This window comes from Sinocyclocheilus rhinocerous, unplaced genomic scaffold, assembly GCF_001515625.1.
Source record: "Sinocyclocheilus rhinocerous isolate Xijiao unplaced genomic scaffold, SAMN03320098_v1.1 scaffold852, whole genome shotgun sequence".
Taxonomy (NCBI): Eukaryota; Metazoa; Chordata; class Actinopteri; order Cypriniformes; family Cyprinidae; genus Sinocyclocheilus; species Sinocyclocheilus rhinocerous.
Window position 1 is genome coordinate 76889 of NW_015626422.1, and position 916 is coordinate 77804.

At 29.4% G+C, this 916-nt stretch overlaps 1 protein-coding gene across 1 annotated transcript in view; it reads right to left on the bottom strand.

Moving 5' to 3' along the window:
- sec31b (SEC31 homolog B, COPII coat complex component) overlaps positions 1 to 916 on the bottom strand; it is a 27377-nt gene that overhangs the window by 16264 nt on the left and 10197 nt on the right. The gene's annotated exons all lie outside the window — the stretch shown is intronic.

The following is a 916-nucleotide window of genomic DNA, read 5'->3' on the forward strand; positions in this document are numbered from 1 at the left end:
CAGATTAAGGGGCGGTAATATTATAATGAGATCCCTTTGCCACGTCACCAAGGGAGCGAAATCAGACGCGCTGGTTTTCTCAGACGCTTGCAGAAAAAGGCTTCCCAAAACAAAGTTACTGGGTTAATCTTTTTCACATTTCCTTGGTAGTTAGATGCACCAGGGACCTGATTAAAGCACTTAAAACCTGGAAAAGTCAGATTTCATGATATGTCACCTTTAAAATAACAGACGTCTCGACATCCCTAAAACACTCACAGCGAAGGACGCGCCGACAGGCCTCCGTTCCCACTTGGGCGGCTTTTTTAGCGGAGGGATGATGGTGGTTTCGACTGAGGGCTGAAGAACCTGCAGAGGAGGAAGAGCCTGACCGCTTCCAAACGGGTCGCTGGTGTCAAACGAAGTTGAGATCTAAGAACAGAAAATCAAGATTTGTTTAAAAAAAATCCTTTTTCCAAAAGGTACATCTGGAAAAAGGGGGGTCGTCTTATAATCAGGGTCGTCTTATATTCGGGCCAATACGGTATACTATATTTTTAGAATATTATTTTATAATTTATTATTTATATTATTTTATTGTTTATAATATTTTATTGTATTATCATCAAAAATAGGTCTGTTAAATTATACAAAAATTAATACATTTTATTCATTCTTATATTTTATAATATTATTATTTATTCTATAATTTAATAATAAAAACAATGTATATTTTATTATAAATTACATAATAAAGAATTAATTAAATTAATTAATTTTTAAATTTAATTAAAAACATAATTAAATTAAAAAATAATAAATTTGATTATATATTATATTTTATTATTATTATTATTTATTCTACAGTTGAATAATATACATATATTTTATTATACATTATATATACTAAAAATAATTATACATTTTATTTTTATTC